Consider the following 10,173-nt stretch of genomic DNA (forward strand, 5'->3'; position numbering starts at 1 on the left):
GCTCGACCCACATGGGGAGGTGCTGGGTTTGTGTCCTCTGGGGATGATCTGGGCTGGCTGAGGCCATGCATGGAGTAATGTATCAAGACCCTTTTCAGAATGCTTTTCTCTCTCTACGTTGCTCTTTCTCTGTCTCTCTCTTACATGGAAGAAATAAATGAGCACAATTTAAAGAGAGAGAGAATCACATTCCTCTTAGGGTCCCTGCTGTCTTAATGGTCTTTGCCTGGCTTGGTTACTGCTTCGGCTGACACTAGGGGCTGGATCATCTCAGGTAAACCATTTTTCCTCACCTCAATTTACTCATCTGCAAAATGGGGAGGCGAGATGAACGGGTTGGTCCCCTGAATCTCCTCTGTTGTGTTTCCATGGAGACTGCTTCTGCAAGCCTCTGGGAGCTGAGTTGAACTTTGCCCAGCAGTGAGGACCGCACAGTCTGGAGGACAAACCTGGGTTGGCACTGGAGGCCTGAGTTCCCATCCTCGGTGTGTGACTTCATGCCATCATTTTCCGTCCTGGGCTCAGCTCCTGTGTGTGCTGAAGGAGAGGGGTTGCGAGATTAGATGACCTCTAATGAAAGTTCTAACACACATTTCTCATCCTCACTCCTCAAGGGAGTAGAGGAGCTGCCTCCTTCTATTCCCCAAACACTTCTCGTCCACTCCTTGTACCAAGAGCAGTGCTCATTATGAGGCTGTCTGATTGCTCTTGCTGCACTTAAACGTTGGCCTCGTGGTAACATTCAGGGTGGGGGGTGCGTCAGGTTATAACAAGGACATAAAAATTACGAGCTGGATTTGTCATTGACTTCATGGCCTTTAATGGCCCTGCTGTCTCCTTAAGCAGATGGGAAGTAATCTTAGGTCCGAAGCTTGGGGAAAGGAAATGTCTGGAAGGATTTTTGCACAGAAGCAGAGAGCAGACAAGGCCTCCCCCAGCAGGCAGTGGGCTGGCGTGATAATAAAGCACGATGGCAAAATGAAACATTAAAACACCCCATAAAAACCTAAGTGCTTCATCACCATCACTAATGAAAATATATGATTACCTAATAAAGTGCTCCACGCCAGCCACTGGTCATGGATCTGCATTTATTAACACCTGTTATTGCTGCATCTCCTTCCTGGGAAGGGCAATCTCCCACCCCAGATGGCCCACGGCCTGTGGAATTCAGTGTGGACGAATATCTACACTGGTGGATTTCAGAGGAGTAACCTGGGACCCAGCAACACCTGTGCTTCCTTGGGCACCAGTGAAACTGAGCAGTGGCTGGGGACCTGGCCCACGTAATAAAGAAGGAGGTTCAATCTGTCGCAAATGTGTTTCCCCAACTGGGGCAGTGCCAGGTGTGTCACGAACAAAGGGGAACAGAACCAGGGGTGCAGGAGGACACCTCCGGATGCAAAATGGACTTCCTAGCGGACACATGGAGAATCATATTGCTTTGCCTCTCCCTAGTTCTTCTCCTTTGATGAGTAAATACTCATCTACTGTTCAAAAACAAAAGCCACCAAGGCCATCTAAAATTCAAAGTTCCTGAGCAGCTTGCAACCTGGTGATGCACATCTGCGGGGTGCCTTAGTGTTTACGAAACTCCTGGGCCTCGGGAAAATCGGCCGTCACCTCTGAGACATGTATGATCTCACTCGATCCCAAAATAAAACTTGTGAAGTTGATGATATAATTATTTCCAAATTTGCTGATGAGATTTAGAGTGGTCAGTCAAATTCTTTCAGGTCTTATAGCTTGTGAGGATTTTTTTCTGTTGCTTTAAGATTTTTGCTATAGGACATGTGCACTTGCTGGAGAGACAGAGAGACAGAAAGTGAGAAATCGCTTCTGGGCGCATGATCACACCACAATCCCTTCTCCTCCATTCTCACTTTGGGATCTTGGGCACACACACACACTCACCTGGCATGAGTTTTAAGTCACCGGGTCCAGGACTCGAACCATGGTCAAGTGCATGGGAGTCCAGTGACGTAATTGTTACACCATCGGCTTGTCCCAAGCTTGTGTTTTGAAGCTGTATCTCAAACAGTGGCCTCAGACGCCTTGATTGGTGCCCTGGTATCACAGAGTAGAAAGAACCCATCATGCTCCCTGAGAGTGGCCACCACCTTCCAAACTGTAAGTGGCACATGTTAGCTGCCACATTCAGTGTTGTGACCGAAACAGTGAGAAGGTATGTTGGCAGGATGTCTTAAAGGGGCCTGGAGTCTCTCACAGGTGAAAAGGAAGGGAGGACGCTATGTGAACAAGACCTGCCGCCCCATCCCAGCAGAGCCCCTGGTCTTCCCGCTGACCTGACTGTCGCATGTAAACAGTGCGTTAGGTCCTGGGAATCTTGCACCACGCAGCCGCATGGGGCTCTTCTCCTGCTGTAGTGAAACAAGAGAGCGGGGTTAGCTACCCTTCAGTTTCCCATTCCGCTCCTGTTTGAAGCATATTAAGTAATTTTTTTCATGAGGGAGAGAAACAAAAAGAGATGAAAGGATAGCACCCACAGCAGGGTCTTGCCACCCGATCCACCCCAGAGCTTCAGGCAGCCCAGGTCATGGGCACTGGACCCCCTGAGAGGTCTCTAGAGGTGGACCCGGAACCTTCCCCTGTGGGCCGGTGTTGCAGTGTTGTGTCTCACTGCAGTGCCACCATCTGACCCTCTTCCATTTTTCTGTAGCTTCAACACTTCGTGTTTCTACTTTGGGGAAAGAAGTGCACATCTAGTAAACAGTTAATATTTAACAGGCACTGTTCAGATATTACTTCATTCAATCATCCAACAACCCTGTGAGGCAGATATTTTCACTGTTTTATAGACCCCGAATTTCAGTCTGATACCAGTGAAGAAATGTTTGGCCCACCCAAACGGAGTGCGATGGCGTTGATATCCTCGGGTCTATCCTGGGCCTGTGCTCTTCCCCGTCCACCACACCGGCTCCCCAGGACAGCCTCCACCACTACTTTCTTTGTCTCTGTCTCTTGGAAGACCCTTGGACTTTTAACCCTGTTATATTGACCTCACGAGGTCTGTCTTCTCATAACTTGCCTCCCAGCAAAGGTACTTTATTATGGGCTATATTCTCAAATGCATTTTCCCTCTGCAGCCTCTACAATTTTCCCAAGCAGAGGGGCGTTGTTAACTCGAGTTTTCCTCGCTGGACTTGACGCTGGCTGATTGCATTGCACTGACATGCACCCCTCCTGCTGTGCTTCTGAGATACTCCTCTATCATTTCTGCATCCCGGGCTGGCAGGGTGTGTGGCTTTGCAGCATCTTTTTTTCCACTCCAGAAGAATAAGATAGAACTGCTTTGTGGCTGAAAATAAGAGGCTCACATAATGAGAAATCCAGATTACTGCTTTCCTACCAGGAGGGGAGGAAAAACCAAGTGACGTGAATTTGCCCTTCCGTCCTCTCTCCCTCCCCTCTTTCCCACAACTCATTTCCTCTTTGTCTTTTTGAGCATCTGTCATACTGAAAGTGCGGTTCGATCCTTGAGGGATAGGTGTGTAAGTATTCAAAGTGATGTTTAGAAAGCCCACTCTCAAAAAGCCCAGTCTTTGGGTTTAGACATGCTATCACCAGCCAGAACAGGTGGCTCGTAACTTTTCAGCTGTTTATTGGAAATGTTTGCTACAGACAGGGCCAATCTTTCAACAGGTTAGAATGGAGGGTGTGGGTCACTTGAAGCTTGATAAATTGGGATATTCTGGGAGGCAATCTCACATACAAAGTTTCCTAGTTCAAATCCAGAGACCTCCCAAGATGCACGTGTGTACCCACGATCCAGGGATGGGCTTTGGGCATGGAGGCCAGAAGGAAAGAACAGGCTGCATGGACCACTGCAGCCAGGGGGTTGGCTGGAGTCTGGAGTAGTTTCTCGGCAGAGAACTAGAGAATTCTGGGGAACGCTGAGCATAATGGCTAAGAACAACGCGGGAGAAACGTGTCTGGTTTCAGAGTGGAAGCTTCTTCTCTCTTAGTTCAGTACAAAACTCACCCGACCGCAAGCAGCAGCAGTGTGGAGCCAGGAGACCAGCAGGCTAGGATGGAGGAGAGGGTAGTATTTGGGAAAGAAGGCTGGCCCCAGCAGGCCACCCTCACTGAGCCCAGCATTGTATTTCATCATCTGTTCAATTCTGAGTAACTGACAAACTCTGAGATTGGTTTTCTCATCTGCAAAATGGAGAAAATATCGAAAAATACTCTGTGTGACTAGTAAAGTATGAAGTGGGGCCTGGCGGGGATGGTGCGTGGTGCTGCTGCTGCTTGGCAGGTTGAGGTCACATGGAGGGCCATCCTGAAACCAGGCATGGTGGCCGCACCTGTAGTCCAGCTTCTCAGGAGACTGAGAGAAGAGGAGGGAAACATGGTGCGAGACCCTGTCTGACACAGAAGGTCCATGGGGCCAAGCAAGCAGCACGGTGCTTAAGGTGCTGGATCCCATGTGGCCAACTCCATGGTTCAAGTCCTGGACCTGATGGCTTAAAACACATGCCAAAATCCTGAGAGAGGAATGGAGGAGAAGTGATTGCGTGTGGCTAGTTCCCCTGGGGGCCAATTTCTCACTTTCCCTTTCTCTCGGTCTCTCTCCAGTGAGCACAGGCACTCTGTGACAACAATCTATAAAAGAAAGAAAGTACAAAATGGGACGTGCTATTTAAAACATCATGCCCAGCTAGCAATAAGCTCCTAAAAATGATTAAGATCACGATTATTAAGATCACTGTGCAGTTAAACTTCCTTCTATCATATTATAAAGTGTATAGATGCTAGAGGGGTTCTATTTCTTCCCTTTTTCTCTGCAGTGGTCTTCATTGTGTAACTCTCTCTCTTCCCTTGGGGGAAGATGGAGGAGGGAATAAATGAAAACCTTTGAGAGCTGGTTAGTATTTCATTGCTAAGAGACACAGAGCCCTACTATCGTGGGGCCAGGTGGTGATATTCTGTGCTGCAGTCTTACATGGGAAGGCTCCCAGTTCACATCCAGAGACCTCTCTCGGTCTGCTGGGTACATGTGCCCATGATCGAGAGCTAACTGAGGCTGGGGGTGGGCCATGGCATTGAGATCCTTCGGGGGAAACTTGTCTCTCTATCTCTCTAACTCATGGAAAAACTAAATACTACTACAGAAAAACACTGCAGAAAAATGAGATGTGCTCATCAGCCTAATTCGGTCATTCCATAATGTATACATGTATAGAAACATCATATTGTCTACCCTAAATGTGTGCAATTATGGTTTTCAATTAAAAATAAAATGTGACCCCCCAAAAAAGAGAGACATAATGACAGGGCAATCACGTCTCAGAGCCATGGTCTGGGGGAGACATGGGTCCTTGGTCCCGTGCCCAGGTCTGCACCCAGCCCCAGATGAGCAAGAATTACCTCTCAGTTTGTCTCACGTATCCCTGGTAGATCAGGTGGTCTTGGCGAGGGGATGGTATTTCTAGGGCAAACCAACCCGGCCTGCAGCGTCTACTATGGGGTAACAAACAGGGGACGGCGGGGCAGAGGGGCAGCATCGAGCTCACCGAGGATGCAGCAGTGGCGGCTTTGGGCAGGTAAGGGCCAAGCCACCTCCCTTCGGGCGAGTGTTCATCACAGCACATCCATTCAGGGCTCGCTCTGTGAGTCACGGGTTTTAGCACTTTGCTGCTTTTGTGCAAACCCTGTCCTTTCTGTCTTAGCCCAGAACCGGAGCGTCGGCCTAACAAAAACGGGGAGATGTTGGGAGTACACTGAGAGACTGCCGGCACTCACGAGGGGGCTTCCGGGACAGTCATTCGATTCACATTTACGGAGATTGTTCTAGCCAGGCATCATGAGGAGCACTGTAAGAAAAACAATGATGAATAAAACATATTCTCTGTCCTCGAGGATCTCACAGTCTACTGCATAAGACAAGCAAATAAGAAAATAAGAACAACACAAAGTGATACATTTTGCAATAGAACGGTTGGGACTGTGCGCCGGGAGATTGTAACTCCCAGGCAGGAGCAGGGGAATCCAGGACCCTCCTGTCCTCAGTGCTTGGCGACCGAAGAGCCAGGAAGGGATACAACGTAAGAGCTGAACAGAGACTAGTCAGGAGGGGTGGCATGCAGGCAGCAGGGGTCTCACGGGCACCCAGGGACCATTGAGCAAAGCATTAGGTTTTTGTATATATTTATGGATTCCTTATTTTTTAAAGGTTTATCCTTTCATTTTTTTCCATACAAGAGATTGAGAGAGAAAGATGCAGGGAGACACAGTTACCCCCCAACTGGGTCCTCAGGCCATGATCCACCCCCAGCCCCAGCCAGCCATAATTACAGGCACCGGCGTGCTCAAGGAGGTCCTGGGCCAGGAACTCAGGACCTTTGTCATGTTGGTGCAGCTGCACTACCACTGTGCTACCACCTGGGCCCTCATTTTGTTTTGAATGTGTGAGGGTCAGTAATTTAAACACAGTGTTTAAAAATCCCAGGCTTTGAGGTCAACAGGTGGCATCGTGGTTAAGGTACTAAACTCCCGTATAGTTGACTGTGGTTCAAGTCTGGACCTAGAGGTTTGCAAATCACACCAGGCATATGTGTGGGCATGCCCCAAATTCCAGGAGCAACGTGAAGAAGGGCTTGTGGAGTGGCCACTTCCCTGGGGTAGGGGAGTGATTTCTCACTTTCTTGTCTCTCTCTGTCTCTCTGGTGAGTTCCTGCACCCTATGACAGAAACCTGAATAAAATCAAAATAAAAAAATCTGAAGCCTCAGAGAGGTCAAACAACTTAGAGCCATTTGGTAAGAGACTGTTGGAACCAAAATGGTGGCTGTCCTTGGCTATAGGTCTGCTCCTCCAGGCAGAATGACAGGGGTTGCACATTCACAAAGAATGTGTGGGAACTGCCCTGGCTTTTGTAGCGTATCTATGTCACTCTCCTCATGCGTAATGAGTGTTCATTATGATTATTTTTCCATGAACGAGAGAGTAAAAGAGAAACAGAGGCAGAGAGATAGAAAATTCCACCCCCAACAGGATCTTGACATAATCCACCTCTAGCTTCGACCAGCCCTGGATACAGTGTACATGTGTGCCCAGCATACTGAAGGACATCTCAGGATGAGAACTTGGGTGAGCCTGGTAGAAGACCATGTTTTAACACTGCCACCACCATCCAGCCTCCTACTGAAATCACTGATACTAGTATTTAAACAAAATGCTAGTCACCAATTTTTTTCTCTCTGATGTAAATCTCAGTCTATTTTACACAACTGCAAAATCAGGTGAAAAGCAGAGCTTTGGGAAGATAGCTTTAGGAAGCCATGAGGTCTGAGAGTCTGGCCATTATAAATGGGGTTCGTGCTTTACAAGAGAGGCTGAGGGAAGCTCCCTCTCCCCTATCCTCCATGTGAGAAAACAGCAAGCAGGCACCATCTTTCAAGCAGAGTGAGTCTTCACTAGACACTGAACGTGCTGACACCTGGGCCTTGGGCTTTCCAGTCTCCAGAACTGTAATGCATTTCTGTTGTTTATAAATTACCCAGCCTAAGATGTTTTGTGGAGCAGATAGAACAGACCAAAACAAAAGGCTCCATATTCAGTTTTCAAAATACACCCATCATCTGACTGCTTTTCACCACCTTCATCTCTTGCCTGGGTTACTCCAATGTTTCCTAACTAGTCACCTTCGTTTTTCTTTGGGTGGGACTGGGGAGCTCCCAGTCTCTGTGTGGAGGGGACTCTGGAGGCAGAGCACAGGCTGGGGTGAGAAGCAATGCCACACAGCATTCTTGGCCTGGCAGGCAAAGTCCACACAGTTCTTGGTCCACTGAGGCAAGGGCTAGTGCCAGACACTTCATTAATTATATCACTTACTAATTACAATAATCCTGTGATACAAAAGACCCTGAATCAAACTGTCCCTCCTAATGCAGAGGCTATTTCTAGAAATGTGTATATCAAGGGTTCATCAAGGATGTAAAACTTCATCAAGGGTTCATCAAGGATGTAAAAGTAAGTTTTCTGTAAGGGGTAGATGTTTGCCAAGGAAAAGTAAAGAATTCAACATGTTCTCCTTTCTTCTTAGGCTTAATTCACTCCTTGGGTGGTTTGTGAGAAGCTGGGTGTTAAAGTGGGTCCAGGGCATAAGTAAACAGGTTACCTCTAACTCCGGCTTGGACTTGAAGGGAGAGGAATGGATGTGTGAGTACCCAGGGGATTTTTGCATGGCTCTGACCATTTTTCAGGTGTCAGAAAAGAAGTATTTGTCAGAGGCCTCTGCAGGAGTCAAGAGTGGACTCAGGAACCAAATGTAGCTGTGGGAGGTGAGGCCGGAACCCAATCACTTGAAACTATGCTGAGTTCAACAGTGAGTTCCATTAGTCCCAATTCATAGAGGAAGACTAAGGGTTAAAGAGGGGAAGGAAACATTTCCAGGTCAGAGTTGGGAAGTGGAAGAGCCAGGTGGAACGTGGTTCAGACGACTTCGAGGATGGCCCTAGATCCCAGAGCACCACGTCAGGCACTTCTGGGGAATATGAGACAGAGGGTTCAGACCCCGAGCCTGTTCTTGCATGCTCATAGACTACCAAGAGATAGGAACCAAAATAAGCCAAGGATAAAACCCAGGACACACAAAATCATGACCCAATGGGAGGCTGGGGTTGGGGGTGCAACTTCTGGCTATGGGGTTCATAGGAGGACAAGAGTTTTGATAACTGGAAATGATCAGGGCAAACAGAGAATAAGAGGGCTAAAGATGTGGAAGGGAGAAACCACGACAGTATAAATAATAGTTCCAATCTATTTATGCACAAAGTTCATGAAGGGAAGTCAAATGAACAGAGGCCGGAGACTGTTAGAAAAGCCAAACTGCGTAGGATTGTGGATGGCTTCCTGGATACGACCCCACAGGTGGCCAAGAATTCTTGAACGTTTTAAATGCTGAGTGACCTGATCAAAGTCATGTGCATCAGCTCAGGCCTCTAGAGCCACCATACTGATTTCAATCCCTCTGTATGTGATGGTTCTAACGTGTTTAAGAGAGGTGGCAGAACAGTCCACTTAACATATTACCTAAAGCTAAACATTTCATTTAAAACAGAAACAAAAGATCCTTTGTCTCTAAAACATGATTTCAACCTCCTTAGCATCCTGGTCACCCTCTTGTGGACACACTCCAAGTTACTCGTAAGCAACTAACACTAAAATCTTTCAGTATGCCAAGCACCGTGTTTCCAAATGGGTTATCTTATTTAAAGATCGCTATAGCACTATAAAGATGTTATTGCCATTTTACAGATAGGAAACCTGAGGTGTAGAGAGGTTGTCTAAGTTGCCTAAAGACAGTGGGTGTCAGAGGTAGACTTCAAACCCAGGCTTTCTGGCTTTAGAGCCCAAGTTCTTAAATACATACTACTCTCGCAATTCCTCATCTCCTTTAGAAAAAGAGGCCAGCTGGCACTCAGGACTAAATGCCAGACCACCAGACAATCTTTTCTTCTTTAGATTTCAATTTCACATTAAATAAGTTTAGACCGGAATCTCTCAAAGGTCCAGCCCTGGCATGCCCATAGCAGGGCTGCATTTACTCATGCAAGCACCTGCAGTCTCATAGGGTCAGAGTAACGATGACCGCGTTCATTGAACGGATACTGCTCAAGGACAACAGAGGAGTGAATTGTAGCCCTATTAATCTTAGGGTAGCCCTAGGAAAATCCCATCCACCCTCCAGTAGCTTATCTGATACAAATCAGAAACAATAAGTAGATCTTGTAGGATAATGTGTGCCGCACATTCGAAGCATGCCTTCATCTAGATATAATCTTGGACCCATGCAGCGCTTTTCATAATAATGATAATAATGGTAGTAATAATTATAATTTATTGATGACAGAGAAAAAGGGGAAGGAAAATATGCTTCTGGCTTATATAGGGCAAGAGAAATCCAATAGCCTCTTTTACTTTTTAGCACTAAAAGCTCGAATTAAAATGATTGAGCACTACACTAGAAATATAACTATAACAGGGTAGGGAAATAAAAGAAAATAATCACAACCGTGCACAAGTAATGGGTGTGCAGACTGGGTGTGACCGGATGGGACAGGCAGGTGCCTCTAGAGTTGGTGGTCTAACTCACCCAGATGAGCCTCTGTCATCAACCAGGGTGACAGCCAGCTTGGAAATGAGGCAA

At 47.2% G+C, this 10,173-nt stretch overlaps 1 long non-coding RNA gene across 1 annotated transcript; it reads right to left on the reverse strand.

The window, feature by feature from the left end:
* Window positions 1-299: 299 nt before the first annotated feature.
* LOC102495904 (uncharacterized) lies at window positions 300-2,372 on the reverse strand. The gene is made up of 3 exons (XR_003550678.1): window positions 2,307-2,372; window positions 1,915-2,067; window positions 300-537 (listed from the first exon to the last, which is right to left on the reverse strand). It is a non-coding gene; the product is annotated as an uncharacterized LOC102495904 (long non-coding RNA).
* Between the last annotated feature and the right edge of the window lie 7,801 nt (window positions 2,373-10,173).

This window comes from Tupaia chinensis, unplaced genomic scaffold (assembly GCF_000334495.1).
Source record: "Tupaia chinensis unplaced genomic scaffold, TupChi_1.0 Scaffold000494_1, whole genome shotgun sequence".
Lineage (NCBI taxonomy): Eukaryota > Metazoa > Chordata > Mammalia > Scandentia > Tupaiidae > Tupaia > Tupaia belangeri.